We start from the raw sequence: 17,797 nt of genomic DNA, 5'->3' as shown, positions 1-17,797 counted from the left end.
TGCAAAATACTCATTTAGTTCATCTACCATCTCCTTGGCCCCCATTATTATTTCCCCAGCCTCATTTTCTAGTGGTCCTATATCCACTCTCATCTTTTTTTTATTTTTTACATACTTGTAAAAGCTTTTACTATCCACTTTAAGATTGTTTGCTAATTGGCTTTCATATTTCATCTTTTCCCTCCTGATGATTCTTTTAGTTGCTCTCTGTTATTTTTTACAAACGTCCCAATCCTCTCTTCCTGCTCATTTTTGGTTTGTTGTATGCCCTCTCTTTTATTTTAATTAGATTTGACTTCACTTGTTAGCCACGGTTATACTATTTTGCCATTTGAGTATTTCTTCATTTTTGGAATATATCCATCATGCACCTTCCTCATTTTTCCCAGAAACTCAAGACATTGCTGCCTGCTGTCATCCCTGCCAGCAATTCCTTCCAATTTACTTTGGCCAACTCCTCTCTCATACCACAGTAATTTTCTTTACTCATTTGAAATGCAGCTACATCAGATTTTACTTTCTCCCTATCAGATTTAAAGTTGAACTCAATCATAATATGATCACTGCCTCCTTAGGGTTCTTTTACCTTAAGCTCCCTAATCAACTCCCGATCATTACATAACACCCAATCCAGTATAGCCAATCCTCTAGTAGGCTCAACAACAAACTGCTCTTAAAAAAACATCCTGTAGACATACAACAAACTTACTCTCTTGAAATTCATTAACAACCTGATTTTCCCAGTCGAGGCAGGATTTATGAACATTTGGAGAGGTATAATATGATTAGTAGTAGTCAGTATTGCTTTGTCAAAAGCAGGTCATGCCTTACGAGCCCGACTGAATTTTTTGAGGATGTGACTAAACACGTTGATGAAAATAGGGCAGAAGATGTAGTGTACATGGATTTCAGCAAGGCATTTGATAAGGTAACCCATGTAAGGCTTATTGAGAAAGTAAGGAGGCATGGGATCCAAGGGGACATTGCTTTGTGGATCCAGAACTGACTTGTCCACAGCAGGCAAAGAGTGGTTGTAGATGAATCATATTCTGCATGGAGGTCGGTCACCAGGGGTATGCCACAGGAATCTTTTCTGGGACCCCTCCTCTTTGTAATTTTTATAAATGACCTGGATGAGGAAGTGGAGGGTTGGGTTAGTAAAACTGCTGATGACACAAAGGTTGGGGGTGTTGTGGATAGTGTGGAGGGCTGTCAGAGGTTACAGCGGGACATTGATAGGATGCAAAACTGGGCTGAGAAGTGGCAGATGGAGTTCAACCCAGATAAGTGTGAAGTGATTCATTTTGGTAGGTCAAATATGATGGCAGAATATAGTATTAATAGCAAGGCTCTTGGCAGTGTGGAAAATCAGAGGGATACTGGGGTCCAAGTCCATAGGACACTCAAAGCAGCTGCGCAGGTTGACTCTATGGTTAAGAAGGCATATGGTGCATTGGCCTTCATCAACCATGGGACTGAGTTTAAGAGCCAAGAGGTATTGTTGCAGCTATATAGGACCCTGGTCAGACCCCACTTGGAGTACTGTGCTCAGTTCTGGTTACCTCACTACAGGAAAGATGTCGAGACTATAGAAAGGGTGCAGAGGAGATTTACAAGGATGTTGTCCGGATTGGGGGGCATGCCTAATGAGAATAAGTTGAGTAAACTTGACCTTTTCTCCTCGGAACAATGGAGGATGAAAGATGACCTGATAGAGGTGTATAAGATAAGAGGCATTGATCTTGTGGATAATCAGAGGCTTTTGCCCAGAACTGAAATGGCTAGCATGACAGGCACAGTTTTAAGGTGCTTGGAAGTAGGTACAGAGGAGATGTCAGGGGTAAGTTGTTTTTTACACTGAGAGCGGTAAGTGCATAGAATGGGCTGCCGGCAATGGTGATGAGCCGGATATATAACCATATAACAATTACAGCACAGAAACAGGCCATCTTGGCCCTTCTAGTCCGTGCCGAACGCTTACTCTCACCTAGTCCCACCTATCTGCACTCAGCTCGTAACCCTCCATTCATTTCCTGTCCATATACCGATTTTTTTTAATGACCAAATTGAACCTGCCTCTACCACTTCTACTGGAAGCTCGTCCCACACAGCTACCACTCTCTGAGTAAAGAAGTACCGCTAGATTCCTGGATAGGTACATGGAGCTTAGAAAAACAGAGGGCTATGGGTAACTCTAGGTAATTTCTAAAGTAAGTACATGTTCGTTACAACATTGTGGGCCAAAGGGCCTGTATTGTGTTCTAGTTTTTCTATGTTTCTATGACCTGCATGTTGAAATCTCCCATGACTATCATAACATTGCCCTTTTGACATGCCTTTTCAATCTTTCATTGCAATCTGTGGTCCACATCCCAGCTACTGCTGGGAAGAGTGTATATAACTGACATCAGGGTCCTTTTTCCTTGCAGTTTCTTAATTTAACCCACAAGAATTCAACATCAGAGCACACTGATGGGCTGGAGGTACATGTCAGTTGGAGCAGACTTGATGGGCTGAATGGCTTAATTCTGCTCCTATGTCTTATAAACTGGAGGTACTTGTGGGTCAGAGTGCCACACTCTGTCTTTCTGTTCAAAGAGGAGGTATGTGTGGATCAAAGCAGCATATTGATGGGCTGGAGGTACATGTGAGATAGAGCACAGTGACAGACTGGAGTTTTGTGTGGGTCAGGGCAACACACTGATGGACTGCAGTTATGTCTGGGTCAGAGATGCACAAAGATGGGTTGGAGGTACATGTGCATCAGAGCACACTGATGTACTCAAGGCACGTATGGATTAAGGTGACATGCTGATGGGCTGTAGGTACATCTGGATCACAGCAGCACATTCATCAGCTGGAGGTATGTGTGGGGTGAGCAGCATACCAATGGGCTGTAGGTACATGGGGTCAGAGCGGCACACTCATGGACTGGAGATACATAAGGATCAGAGCAATGAACTGATGGACTGGAGGTACGTGTGGGTCAGAACAGCACACTGATGAGTTGCAGTTACATGTGGGTTAGAGTAGCACACTGAAGGACTGGAGGTACTTGTGGATCAGTTTGACATACTGACGGGTTGGAGAATTTACTTTGGCCAACTACTCTCTCAAACCACTGTATCCCTGATCAAGGAGGCAATATACTGTCCGATTGTTGCTATCGCACTCACGCAACCTCATTTCTGTTCCTCTGACCAAGCAATCTCCTATCAACGCTGCAGTCCGCGTCAACTCTCTTCTCTTTCTTTCTTTTTTAATCTTTTTATTAAGTTTTAAACACGTATACATAGCAGTCATAATAGTACAAAAAGAGTGGGATTACATTATTGGTAATTAACACATGTTGATATAAGCTATAAGTAACACCACTATAGTTGGCCTCCCAAGCTCTTAACATAAACATAATACAAAAAAATAAAAAGATAAAAAAGAAAAAAGAAAAAACCCAAATTGAAAAATCAAAAACAAGATAAACTAAACTAAACAAAGCTGGGCTGATTTTATTACATTGGATAAATCATTCATTGTCATCAACTACGCTCCTCTACCTATATTTAACGTTAATACAAAGGAATCAGAAAAGGTCAAATTACATTCTATGAAAATATTGAATAAATGGCCTCCAAGTTTCTTCAAATTTAACTACTTCTAATTTTTCCCAAGTTTAAACAAAATATAGTTTGGGAAAACCACTGATATAGTTGGAGGGTTAATCTCTTTCCAATTCAATAAAATGGATCTTCTAGCCATTAAGATAGCAAATGAAATCATCTGACAGGCTGAGGAGGGTAAATCCATCATTGGTAGACCAAAAATTGCAGAAATAGGATGAGGTTGTAAATCAATACGCAAAACTGTAGAAATAGTATCAAAAATATCTTTCCAATATTTTTCCAAAAGAGGACAAGACCAAAACATATGAGTCAAAGAAGCTACCTCAGAATGACATCTATCACAGATCAGACTTATATGAGAATAAAAATGAGCTAATTTATCTTTAGACATATGGGCCCTATGTACCACTTTAAATTGAATCAACGTATGTTTAGCACAAATAGAAGAAAAGTTAACTAATTGAAACATTTTCTCCCATTTCTTTATAGATAAGAAGAGTTGAAGTTCCTTCTCCCACTCATTCTTAATTTTATCAGATATACCTGACTGTGTTTTCATAATCATATCATAAGTGATTGCTATTAAACCCTTCTGATAAGGGATTAAGCCTAAATACTTTTCTGTGATATCAGTGGGAAATGAAATTGGAAAAGTAGATAACATAGTATTCAAAAAATCTTTAATCTGTAAATATCTAAAAAAATGGGATCCGGGCAAATTTTATTTATTAGACAACAGTACAAAAGACATGAAACAGTTATCCAAAAATAAATCACGAAACCATATTATACCCTTCATTTTCCATTATGAAAAGGCTTCAGCCATAACAGAGGGTTGAAAAAAATTAGATGTAATATGTAATAGGACTTGATAGAATAAATTTATTCAAGCCAAAATATTTACAAAACTGAAACCATATTCGTAATGTATATTTAATTATTGGATTAACAATTTGATTGTTCAATTTGGAAAGAACAAAGGAAAGCGAAGTCCCTAAGATGGAAACCAAAGAAAACCCTTGTACAGAATTACATTCAAGGTTAACCCATTACTAAATATCGAATATTAATTGCTCAATAGTAAAATTGTAAATTCGGCAGTGTCAAACCAACATCCTTTTTGGATTTCTGTAAATATTTTTTACTTAACCTAGGATTTTTATTCTGCCATATGTAAGAAGAAATTTTAGAGTCAATAGTATCAAAAAAGGATTTGGAAATAGATTGGTACAACTTGAAAAAGACATAAAAATTTAGGTAAAATAATCATCTTAATAGCATTAATTCGACCAATCAATGATAAAGACAATAAGGAGCATTTAGTAAGCAATTGCTTAACCTGGTCTATTAAAGATAAAAAATTGGCTTTAAATAAAACCTTATGCGTTTTAGTAATTTTAACACCCAGATAAGTAAAATAGTCCATAACCAATCTGAATGGTAAACGTCTATAAATTGGAACATGCATATTTAAAGGGAAAAGTTCACTCTTATTAAGATTCAGTTTATAACTAGAAAAGTTACTGAAATGAGTGAGCAGGGATATAATAGCAGGATTGGATTTCTTTTTTTAAACTATTTTTATTGAGTTTTCAAATGATTACAGAAAGAAAAAAATATATACCCTTCCCCCCTCCCCTTAGCCCCTCCCCTCTAACATCCCTATGAAAAAAAAGAAAAAGAAAAAGAAAAAAAAAGGAAGAAAGAAAGAGTGCCTGGATATCGGAAGATCTTCACATGCTCCACAGAGTTCATAATAACTTAAGTATATATATTTATTTCTTTCCCCAAATAACCAATTATTTTATCTTTGGAGCACCTATATATTTAATCTTGTCTTTTGTAAATAAGGGCGCCAGATTTTCAAAAATGTTTCATATTTATCTCTTAAATTATAAGTAATTTTTTCAACAGGAATGGATTTCTCAGGATTCAAAATATATAGTAACAAATTATCTGCATATAATGATAACTTATGTATCACATTCCCACAGGAAATGCCAAGTAAAGTAGGTGAGTCGCGAATAGCAATAGCTAAAGGTTCCAAGGCAATATCAAACAGCAATGGGCGATGAGGGCAACCTTGCCTAGTGCCACAAAACAACTGAAAAAAGGGAGATCTTAGATTATTGGTAAGTACTGAAACCGAAGGGGTATGATATATCAATTTAATCCAAGATTAAAATTTCAAGCTAAAATTAAATTTCTCAAGTGTGCTAAATAAGTATGCCCATTCAACTCTATTTCTCGGCATCCAATGATATGACACATTCTGGAATGCTAGATAAAGGAGTATAAACAATATTCATTAATCTCCTAATATTAAAAGACAAATAACAATTTTTAATAAATTCGACCTGGTCGACAGAAATAATTTGAGGTAATACATTCTCCAATCTAGTTGTTAATATTTTAGAAAAGACCTTAGAAACCACATTCAATAAGGATATAGGCCCATATAATACACATTCAGTGGGATCCTTATCTTTGTTAAGAATTAGGGAAATACAAGCACCGTAAAAAGATTGTGGTAATCTACCTATAAATAATGCATCCTTAAAGATTCTATATATCCAGGGAGAAAATATAGCAGAGAAGGATTTTTAAAATTCTACTGTACAACCATCCGGACCAATGCTTTACCTGAATTCATCGAGGAAATAGCATCCTTTATTTCTTGTTCCATGTTAGGAGCATCTAATACTAAACGTTCATTGGGTGATAATTTCGGTATATTCAACTTGCTTAAACATTTGTGCATTATAGTGGAGTCATCAGGAAATTCTGATTGATATAAAGCGGTATGAAATTCTTGAAAAGATTTGTTTATCTCATTATGATCAACCGTCAAAGTTCCATCTCATTTACCGAAGCAGATTTCAATTGATTAGCCAATAATTTACCAGATTTATCATCATATATATATAGAATTGACACCTAGTTTTAATTAATTGATTTTCAATCGAGGATGTTAAAAGTAAACTCCATTTGGAGTTTGACCTTCTTTTTATAAAGCTCCTTACTAGGAGCAATAGAAGATTTCTTGTCAATTTCTTTTATCTTATCACCAACATACAGATTTCTGTATTAATTTGTTTTTTTCAGTCCAGCAGAATATGAGATAATTTGCCCATGAATGTATGCTTTAAAATTATCCCATAATACGGTCGGCTTACAGTTCCACACGGTAGGCTTATTCAGGAAGTCAGAAGACATGGGATCCAGGGAAGTTTGACCAGGTGGATTCTGAATTGGCTTGCCTGCAAAAGGCAAAGGGTCGTGGTGGAGGGAGTACATTCAGATTGGAGGGTTGTGACTAGTGGTGTCCCACAAGGATCTGATCTGTGACCTCTACTTTTCGTGATTTTTATTAACGACCTAGATGTGGGGGTAGAAGGGTGGGTTGGCAAGTTTGCAGACGACACAAAGGTTGGTGGTGTTGTAGATAGTGTAAAGGATTGTCAAATATTGCAGGGAGACATTGATAGGATGTAGAAGTGGGCTGAGAAGCGGCAGATGGAGTTTAACCCGGAGAAGTGTGAGGTGGTACAATTTGGAAGGACAAACTCGAAGGCAGAGTACAAAGTAAATGGCAGGGTACTTGGTAGTGTGGAGGAGCAGAGAAGCAGAGGGATCTGGGGGTACATGTCCACAGATCCCTCAAAGTTGCTTCACAGGTAGATTGGGTAGTTAAGAAAGCTTATGGAGTATTAGCTTTCATAAGTCGAGGGATAGAGTTTAAGAGTCGCGATGTAATGATGCAGCTCTATAAAACTCTGGTTAGGCCACACTTGGGAGTACGGTGTCCAGTTCTGGTCACCTCACTATAGGAAGGATGTGGAAGCATTGGAAAGGGTACAGGGGAGATTTACCAGGATGTTGCTTGGTTTAGAGAGTATGGATTATGATCAGAGATTAAGGGAGCTTGGGCTTTACTCTTTGGAGAGAATAAGGAAGAGAGGAGACATGATAGAGGTGTATAAGATATTAAGAGTAATAGGTAGAGTGGATAGCCAGCGCCTCTTCCCCAGGGCACCACTGCTCAGTACAAGAGGACTTTAAGGGGAGGAAAGTTCAAGGGGGATATTAGAGGAAGGTTTTTTACTCAGAGAATGGTTGGTGTGTGGAATGCACTGACTGGGTCAGTGGTGGAGGCAGTTATACTAGTGAAGTTTAAGAAACTACTAGACAGGTATATGGAGGAATTTAAGGTGGGGGGGGTTATATGGGACGCAGTGTTTGAGAGTCGGCACAACATTGTGGGCCAAAGGGCCTGTAATGTGCTGTACTATTCTATGTTCTATGTTCTATAATATTCGCTGGAAATTTCTCCATAAAATTTGTTGAATAGAAGAAATCAATCTGTTCCTTAATAAAATTAACAAAGTCCGAGTCCTGAAGTAGAACGGAATTGAACCACCATTGTCCAAAACTAGAAGGTGTATCCATTAATTTGATAGAAAGTTTCAAGGGTGCATGGTCAGAAATGGCAATGGAATCGTAGTTACAGTCAATAACAGAAGGAGTTAAACAAGAATCAATAAAAAAGTAGTCAATTCTAGAATAATTGTGAAATAAATGGAAAAGAATGAAAACTCTTTATCCTTTTGATATAAAAACCTCCAAATTTCTGAAATTCCAAAATCAAGCATAAAGGAGTTAATAAGGGTAGCCGATTTATTCGGAAGTGTCTGATTAGACATAAGCCTATCCATCGAAGGATTTAAACAGCAGTTAAAATCTCAACCCATTATCAACATATAATCATTTAAATTAGGAAGGGATGTCAGCATTTAAAAAATTTAGGATAATCAAAATTTGGAGCAAAAACATCAATCATAACCACTTTTTTGTTACAGAGTAAACCAGTAATTAACAAAAATCTACCATTCGGATCCGAAATTGTTTCGTAGTGAACAAATGAAATTGAAGAATCTATAAAGATAGAAACTCCTTTCACTTTGGCCTGAGAGTTTGAATTGTATTGTTGATCCTTCCAAAACCTAAAAAAACACTGATTATCCTCTTTCCTCACATGAGTTTCTTATGCAAAGATAATATGGGCATTCATTCTATGGAATGCTTTAAATATTTTTTCCATTTAATCGGATGGTTTAAACCCTTTGTATTCCAAGAAACAAAGTTAATAATCTTATCCATCATATTAGAATTGATCATATGGTATGTAAAGGGTTAACCAAAATGCAAACTCATGAACCCGGAAGAGGGCAAAAGGTTCAAGGAGGAACTGGAAGTTACGACATATCAGACGTTTTAGTAGTTCCGAATTAGCCCAGGTGAAAAAATCTAAACTAAAAAAAAGAAATACCCCCTCCCCCACCCACAAAGACCCAGAAATAGGCCAAAGATTGGCCAAAATGATCTAGAACTAAATCTACCCCTATCTCTTCTGACGGCAGCCCAAAAGATAGAAGTTTAAAAAAAAACACCACCCATAGTCAAAAAATATTTTAAAAATTATCAAAAAAGAGAAAAAGGAAAAAAACTAGTGATAAAAAAACAAAGTTTAAATCATAAAACAGAATACCATAATACTTATATTTAAAAAAAAACAGGCACTAATTCATGTTATTGGTTACCTCCAAACATAAGCGATTGAAAATGATACAGCGAGAAAATAAGGTCTTATGGGAAGAAGAAAGCAGGACGACATTTTAAAATGTAAAAAGTAGAGGGCAAATGCTTCTCTGTTCTAAGAAAAGGAAATCAAACACCAAATCATCTACTAAATTAGTTTCAAAAATAGAAAGAGCAGAATCACAAAAGAGAGCAGAAAAGTTTAATCTAGAAATATGAAAAATACCTACACAAGCCAAAAACAAAAACCCTTGCATTATAATAGATCAGATCTGTAAGCTAGTTGATAGCTTAAAAATTCAAGTAAAAAACAAAAATAAAGCAGAACATTAATTAGACCATATCAGAAGAACATTGCTCATCAAAAAATTTTTGGGCTTCATTTAATGACTTAAACAGACAACAGGAATTATCTGAAAGGACAATTTGCAATTGGGCAGGAAACAGCAGAGCTGGTTTGAGACCCATTTGAAAGAATTCTGACATCAATGGCTTAAAAGCCATTCGTCCCTTCAAAACTTCGGGGCTGAAATCTTCAGCAAAGCAAAATTCAAATATGCCTTTCCGCCAAGCAGCACGTATCAGACGATCCTTGATGTGAGTGTAATGGAGACAAATAATAACTGGTCTTGGTTTAGATCCAGTAGAAGGTTTAGAACGTAAAGTATGATGTACGCAGTTGATTAATGGAGGGGCATCTAGAACTTCTGTGCCAAACATATCGAATAAAAATTGAGAAAAGAACTTGATAGGATCACCCTTCTTGACATCTTCAGGAAGACCGATTATCCATAGATTCTGTCTTCGGGATCGATTTTCAAGGTCAGTAACTTTGAATTTATAATGATCCAGCTGTTGAGACATCAAAGATAAATTTTGTTCCAAAGTTGTAACCCTTTGATCTCTCTGCCGAGCTCCCTCGTCAAGTTCTGAAATTCTTGCTTGTTGTAGTTCAAACTCACGTTTAAACGATTTAAAATTATCCTCAACCATCTTTAAAACTCCTTCAAACATGGCAAATTTATGACTGAGTTTTTCATCTAAAAGTTTCGACATTGTTTCAAAAGTTAAAGGAGGTTGCTTAGATGATTTTTGATCACCAACTTTTTTTCCATTAGCATCAGTCTTTCCAGTTTTTAGCTTCCTGTGTTCTGGTATTCCTTTTCAGCAACTTAAAGTCAAAGTCCAAAAATATGTCTATAACATAAACCCTTTAGTGTAGTTATAAAACGAAGTAAATAAGAGTGGCTACGGGTAATAAAAGTAAAAGGAATGGAGCGAAGCCAAAATGAATCTCACGCCATGAGCGCCACCAGGAGAGTCCCCTCTCTTCTCTTCTAGGCCACCGCACGACACTCAGTGCAAGAGACCCAGTCACTGTGGCTCCCCCCAGTAAGCTGTCCTCCTCAATACTATCTCAAGTTGTATAATTATTATTGTGGAGATTGGCCACAGGTGTACTCTGTACTGGTTGTGCATTTCCCCTCCTTCTCCTGATGTCACCCAGTTACCTGTCTCCTGCAACCTAGGGGTTACTATCTCCCTCCATCTTCTATCACCTCCTCATTCTCCCATATAGTCAAAGGTCATCAAGGTGCAACTCCAGTTCCTTAATACATTCTCTCAGGAGCTGCAACAGTACACCTGCTGCAGATGAGCTTATCTAAGAGACTGAAGGTCTCCCAGACTTCCTACATCCCACACAGAGTATAAAACATTCCCTTTGGAGCCTCTCTCTCTCAAGTACCGTGCCCTAACAGATGAGAAATTAACAAATAAGAACAGACAGAGAGTAACTTACAAGATACTTTACCTCACCCAAGTCTAATGAGCCAAAGCCACTCTAAAGGCCTGTAACGCCACTTCAAGGAATTATGGATCTGCATTCCCAGATCCCTCTGTACCACCGTACTCCTCAGTGCCCTACTGTTCACTGCGTAAGACCTCCCTACCCTGACTGGTTCTCCCGAGGTACACTTCACATTTATCTGCATTAAATTCCGTGTGCCATTTTTCAGCCCATTTTTCCAGCTGGTCCAGATCCCACTGCAAGCCATGATAACCTTCCTCGGTATCATCTGCAAATTTGCTGATCTAGTTTGCCACTTTATTATTCAAGCTGTTGATATAGATGACAAAAAACAATGGACCCAGCACCGATCCCTATGGCACTCCACTAGTCACAGGCCTCCGGTCAGAGAGGCAAGCATCTAAAACCATTCTCTGGCTTCTCCCACAAAGCCATGTCTAATCCAATTTACTATCTCCTTTTGAATGCCAAGTGACTCAACCTTGTTTACCAACTTCACATGTGGGACCTGGTACAAGGCCTTGCTAAAGCCCATGTAGAGAATATCCTCTGCCTTGACTTCATCAACTTTCCTGCTAACTTCCTCAAAAAACTCTAAAGGACTTTCCATGCACAAAGCCGTGATGACTTTCCCTAATCAGTCCCTGTCTATCTATCCAAATACTTATATATCTGATCCATTAGAATACCTTCCAGTAACTTTCCCAATTCTGATGTCAGGCTCACCAGCCTATCATTACTTGGCTTATACTTAGAACCTTTCCTAAACAACAGAACCACATTAGTTATCCGCTAATCCTCTGATACCTCACCTGTTGCTAAGAACATTTAAATATCTCTGCTGGAGCCCCTGCAATTTCTGCAGTAGCCTCCCACAGGGTCTGAGGGAACATCTTATCAGGCCCTGGGGATTCATCCACCCTTGTTTGCCTATGCTGGGCTATGCAGAATAACAATTTGACATGGTGGTTCAACGGGCCTGCTGCTCTGCTGTAGTGTACAGTGACTCTAAGTTAATGAATAGATATATTAGATGGGCATTGAAAAGAATGAATATTTCACTGAATGAACATGAGTCTTCTTAATGATGGTGGTGGTGGTGGGGGGGGAGGGGGAGGGGGGGAGGGAGGGAGGGAGAGAGAGAGAGAGAGAGAGAGAGAGACTCTTGCTACATTTAAAAAGTTACCTGCATGAGGATATTTTATGGGATTCAGCTCCAAGAACTGGGAATTAAGATTAATTTTAAGGACATCCTTGACCACCTGGCTACAGGATATGAAGCGGCAGATTTCAATAAGTTTTTAAGAATGGACAGATAAAAACAGAAAATAATGGAAATCAATACTCAGCAGACTCAGAGAGGGTGAAAGGCAATGTTTCAACTTGATGACCTTTCATCAGAATGGAGGAAACCAGAACTCAAACACATTTAAGTTGCAGAAGATGCAGAGGGTTAGAGAGAACAAAAAGAATGCATGATAGCATCGAGACCAAAAGGTGCCAAATGGTCTGCTCCTGCTTCTTTTTTTTCTGCATCCATGTTTAGTGTCATGAATTGCTGGAGTACTGATCCAGTCCTGGCCTTAAGTAAAGATGTGCAGGCCCTGGACAGGATACAGAAATGATTCTGGGATGAGGCCCATTAGTTATCATGATAGACCGGAGAAGCTGGAATAGTATCATTGAAACAGAGGAGGTCAATCTGATAGTGAAGAAAACATAGAAACTGGTGGAGGGGTCAAAAGCCAGGGAAACTGGGATGAAAGTGAAATGAAGGACAATACCTATAACACAGGGAAGGAGGACAGGATCTAGAGTGGACTTGCAGGGATTGTAGTGCAGACAGATTCAGTTGTAGTGTCCAAAGAAGAATTGAATATGTACTTAAATGGGAAAAAATTGGAAGCTGTAGAAATACGGTTTTTGAGAAGAATGATGAATATATCGTAGAAGGACAGAGTAACAAATGAGAAAGTGTTGTGAAAAGCCAGAATAAGAAGAGAGCTGATATCATCGATCAGAAAAAGGCAGTCGGAATTTCTGGCACATGTACTGATGAAAGAGAAGATTGAACACCTTGCAGCGAAGGGAAATTTGATGGAAGAAAAAGTCACAGTTGACAGCGCATGACATTCGTGAGTAACATGAAGGGATGGACAGACCAGCATTTTGAAGAGCTTATTATTAGAACTTTTCACTTTAAAGACAGATGGAATCCCATGATTGCCCTCATCATATGGCATGGCACCTAAGGATGATGATGATGCTGACATTGAACACACAGTGAAATGCACTGTTTTCGTTAACAACCAACATGCCCAAGGATGTGCTCAGGGCAGCCTGTAAGTGTTGCCCAACATAGCAGGTCCTCAATGCTTGGTAGAACAACTCAGGACACAACACAACAAGCAACAAAACAAAAATGCAACAACAACTCAGCATTGAGAAGGGTCAGTAGCTGGGTGCTCACATATTGGATGATCAGCCTGGGCCCAGCACATCGATATAATCATAAGGAAAGGGTACCAGCAGCTCTACTTTATTAGGTGGTTAAGGAGATTCAGCTCATCACTGAACACTTCTACAGATATACTGATGAAAGTAGAGTGCAGACACAAAGGATGCTGGAATCTGGAGCAACAATCACCTAGAAGAACTTAGCAGATCGAGCAACATCTGTGGGAAGAAAGAAACTGTCCATATTTCAGAAAGGACTTTTAGGCAGTCAGTGCACTGAGGAGGGATATAAGGTGACAGTAGGTAGTGCCAGACAGAGGAGGTGAACGAAGTGGAATTGAAAAACTGCAGTTGGTGAACTCCTCACCCTACCCAACATTACCTGCTGTCACCTTACACCTCACTGCAGTCCACTAATTCCCTCAGAAACCTTTCTTACCACTGCCCTTTCCCTCCCTGTGCTGGCAATCCCACATCCACTCTCAGTCCTGATGTAGGGTTTTGACCCAAAATTTCAACAGTTTCTTTCCTCCCATCATTGCTGCTCAATCCTTCATCACATGGAATTTAATGCAGACAGGTGTGAGGTGTTGCACTTGGCAGGACAAACCAGAATAGGTTTTACATGGTGGGCAGTAGGGCAGAAGGAATACAGATCCATAATTCCTTCAAAATGGTGTCATTGGCAGGTAGGGTCTTGCACATTGGCCTACATAAGTCAATGTACTAAATAATGTTGCTTGGATTTCCAGCATCTGCAGATTTTGTCTTGCCTATGATTTGATTACTGCACTGCAAAGTCTCTCCAGGGATGCCTAGCCTGAAGAACTTTAGATCTTCCCTTCAACGGGAGTTTAGTGAAACCCTCTCACATTGTTACCCCTCTGTGATCTCTGCTGCTCTCCAACTATCACCTCCCATCTTTTAAATCTTCTCATCTTTTTCTCTTCAGTCCTGTCGAAGGGTCTCAGCCCAAAACATTAACTGTACTTTTTTCCATAGATTCTGTCAGGCCTGCTGAGTTCTTCCAGGTGTGTGTGTGTGTGTGTGTGTGTGTGTGTGTGTGTGTGTGTGTGTGTGTGTGTGTGTGTGTGTGTGTGTGTGTGTGTGTGTGTGTGTGTGTGTGTGTGTGTGTGTGTGTGTTACTGAAAAAAGGAGTTGGGATGTTTTGTTGAAGTTGTACAGGTCATTGGCAAAGCCTATTTTATAGTATTGTGTGCAGTTTTGGTCACCCACCTGCAGGAAAGATGTAAACAAGGGCAGAGAAAATTTACAAATACGTTGCTGGGACTTGAGGATCTGAGTTATAGGAAAAGGACTTTATTCCCTAAAGCTTAAGAGAATGAGGGGAGATTTGATAGAGGTACAGTATACAAAATTATGAGGGACATTGTTAAGGTAAAAACAATCAGGCTTTTTCCACAGAGGTAGAGGTCATGGATTAAGGGTGAAAGGTGAAATGTTTAAGGAGAACATAAGGGGGAACATGAATGTGAGGGGTATAGAGGACTGTGGTCCAGATGCAGGTCAATAGGACTAGGCAGATTAATGGTTCAGCAGAGTAGGTGGGCTGAAGGGCCTGTTTCTGTGCTGTAACGTTCCAGCACTCAATGACTCTATCAGAATGTTTACTCATGAAAGTATCTTGACTGGCTGTATCACAGTCTGACACGGCAATTCGTATCTGCAGGAATGTAAGGAGCTGAAGACGGCAGTGGACTCATCATAGGCACACCTCTCTTCACTATCTCAAGATGGCAACATCCATCATCAAAGATCCCAATAATCCAGACCATGCTATCTTAGATACTGATGGTGGGAAAACAGTGCCAGCCAGGTCTGTGGCACTACAACTAGCACTGTTCCAAAGAGGTTCTTCTGCAGCTGTACAGGGCCCTGGTGAGACCCCACCTGGAGTATTGTGTGTAGTTTTGGTCTCCAAATTTGAGGGAGGACATTCTTGCTATTGAGGGAGTGCAGCGTAGGTTCACAAGGTTAATTCCCGGAATGGCGAGACTGTCATATGTTGAAAGATTGGAGCAACTGGCTTGTGTACACTGGAATTTAGAAGGATGAGAGGGGATCTGATTGAAACATACAAGATTATTAAGGGATTGGACACACATGTTCCTGCTGATGGGTGAGTCCAGAACTAGAGGCCACAGTTTAAGAATAAGGGGTAGGCCATTTAGAACAGAGATGCAGAAAAACTTTTGTGTATGATCAGCCATGATCACAGTGAATGGCAGTGCTGGCTAGAAGGGCCGAATGGCCTACTCCTGCACCTACTGTCTATTGTCTATTATATGTGAGGAAAAGAACTAGGAGAGCAGGGGAGCATACAAGTGTTTCAGTGGTCACATATAAGACTCAGATAGCATGCCACTACTCTGTTGTCAGTCAGGGATGTCTCAAAGTGGTGCAGGGCAGAAAGCAAACAGCTAGTTGTCATGGAGTGCATCAGGTACCAACAACATGGGGACAGTAATTGTTTAAATGTTTCATAGTTACTGTGAGAGAATTTGCCTTGACCTTCTCAGAAAGCACATTCCAGATTGCAACCACTCAGTAGGAAATATTCCTCCTCAGATTCTCTCCATACCTCCCCCCCTTACCATAAATCTCTGCCCTCTTGCCTTAGATAGTCCCTGCCATGGGAAAAATACTTTTATTGTCTACCCATCTGAGGATAGAAAGTGAGGAACTGAGGTCTCAAAGAACAGTCTATAATGATCACTTTGTTAAGTATTACTTCTTTATACTGGATGCAATCACGTAGCAAATCTGTCATGCTTGTAGCTGATATACCTATACCCAGAATGGCTTGTCATTGCCACAAAATTTAGTCAAATTTAATACAATTTGGCAAATCTTACAAATCTAATGACCTGGGTATGGAGTCATTGGTCACAGGATAAGTGAATGGACACAGCAGCCAGTAGAGTAGGGGACAGAATCAATGGCTGCAAGACCAGAGGATGAAGCCAAAAGACTGAGAGAGTTAATGGCTATTGGACTAATGGATGGAGCCAGTAGGCTAGTGATGGAGACAGCAATCACACAGGTCTTTGGCTGCAGCATTTGGGGCACAGTTTGTGGTCAGAATTAAAGAACAGGATGTGGCAATGGTGGCCTGCAAGTGGTGTTAGTGACTTAAGGGCTGGAGTGAGTGGCCTGGAGGAAATTGAGTTGGTGGGCAGAGGAGAGTGGAGGCAGTCAAGGCTGGGAGTCAATGAGTCAACGACAGGAAGAATGACAGTCTCCATCTATCTTGCTCAACTCTCTATCTCTCTCACTTTCTCTCATCATCTCACCTCTCTTCTTTGTCCTCACTCTCCCTCATCTCCTTATCCCTCTTCATTCCCCTTCACACAGCCTCATCCTCCTTCACCCCCATATCCTTCACATCCATTTTCTTCGCATTTCCCTTCACCCTCCCTCATTCCCCCTCACACACCTTCATCCTTCCTTACACCCATCCCCCATATCAATTTTACCTACATCCCTCACCTCTCCCACATCTCCTCATAATTTTTCTCACACTTCCTAATCCTCTTCATGCACCTCGCACCCATTTCCCCCTCATCCAACAACCCGGCGCTTCCTTTCCCGCAGAGCCGAGCTCTCGGCCTCATGTCCACCCTCGGCTTCTCCTCACTCACCCTCAGCCGCTCGATTTACTCCGAAACCGCCTCTGACAGCGAAGTCGCAGCATCAGCACCGGCTCCGGAATCCCGCCTGGAAATACCCGAGCAGAGCCGGAAACGTCCGAGTTCTGTGGGCTGCGCCCGAAACGCCGGAAACACCCGAGCTCTGAGCACCGTGCCCGAGACGCCGGAAACACCCGAGCTCTGTGCGCTGTGTCCGAGACGCCGGAAACACTGAGGCACTGTGATGTATGTGATAAGAACATAAGAGATAGGAGCAGGAGTAGGCCAATCGGCCCCTCAAGCCTGCTCCATCATTCAACAAGATCATGGCTGATCCAATCTTAACTCTAGTTATCACCGAATCCCACAAGGCAACAGTGCCAACCAACAGGGCACCATGCCGCCCATTTTATTTTATTATTCATCCCGCCCAAACCCATGTGATGACCCGGGGGAAAAAAACGATTTGCCAATTGAGAAAAAATCTGGAAAATTCCTCTCCGACCCATCCAGGCTATCGAAAACTGGCCCAGGAGATCACATGGCTGATCTAAACCTAGCCTCATGTCCACGTACCTGCTCGCTCACCGTATCCCCTAATGCCATTTTTATCCAGGAAAATGAAGCTTGGCCCCGGAGGAATGCTTTCTAGTTCGACTGGA

The 17,797-nt window shown here is 40.3% G+C and overlaps 1 protein-coding gene across 1 annotated transcript in view; it reads right to left on the bottom strand.

Annotated features, from left to right (window-relative positions):
* tmem63c (transmembrane protein 63C) overlaps positions 1-17,256 on the bottom strand; it is a 494,723-nt gene extending 477,467 nt beyond the window's left edge. Inside the window, exon 1 of the mRNA XM_059962995.1 lies at positions 17,148-17,256. The gene's annotated coding sequence lies outside the window, so the exon portion shown is untranslated. The remainder of the gene's footprint in view (positions 1-17,147) is intronic.
* Between the last annotated feature and the right edge of the window lie 541 nt (positions 17,257-17,797).

The sequence above is a fragment of the Hypanus sabinus genome, chromosome 2, assembly GCF_030144855.1.
Source record: "Hypanus sabinus isolate sHypSab1 chromosome 2, sHypSab1.hap1, whole genome shotgun sequence".
Taxonomy (NCBI): Eukaryota; Metazoa; Chordata; class Chondrichthyes; order Myliobatiformes; family Dasyatidae; genus Hypanus; species Hypanus sabinus.
The sequence above is the reverse complement of the archived record's forward strand: the minus strand, read 5'-3'. Positions and strand labels throughout refer to the sequence as shown.